Raw genomic sequence first — 230 nt, forward strand, 5'->3', positions numbered from 1 at the left:
TGCTAGCATGGAAAGCGGACCTTAAACGATGATGATGATGATGATGAAGTTGTTAACTTTGGATGAAGCAAACTGAATTGCAATATTTAAAAAAAAACAAAGTTGGTGTGTTGGCCGAATTGTTAGCACACCTAGCAAAATGCTTAGTGGCATTTCTTCTGTCTCTATATTCTGAGTTCAAATGCCCCTGAGGTTGACTTTACTTTTTGTCCTTTTGGAGCTGATAAATA

At 37.0% G+C, this 230-nt stretch overlaps 1 protein-coding gene across 1 annotated transcript in view; it reads left to right on the plus strand.

Annotated features, from left to right (window-relative positions):
* The window catches only part of LOC106875879 (TATA box-binding protein-associated factor RNA polymerase I subunit C), a 17,042-nt gene that overhangs the window by 3,264 nt on the left and 13,548 nt on the right, over nt 1–230 (plus strand). The gene's annotated exons all lie outside the window — the stretch shown is intronic.

Source organism: Octopus bimaculoides, chromosome 2, assembly GCF_001194135.2.
Source record: "Octopus bimaculoides isolate UCB-OBI-ISO-001 chromosome 2, ASM119413v2, whole genome shotgun sequence".
In the NCBI taxonomy this organism is placed as follows: domain Eukaryota; kingdom Metazoa; phylum Mollusca; class Cephalopoda; order Octopoda; family Octopodidae; genus Octopus; species Octopus bimaculoides.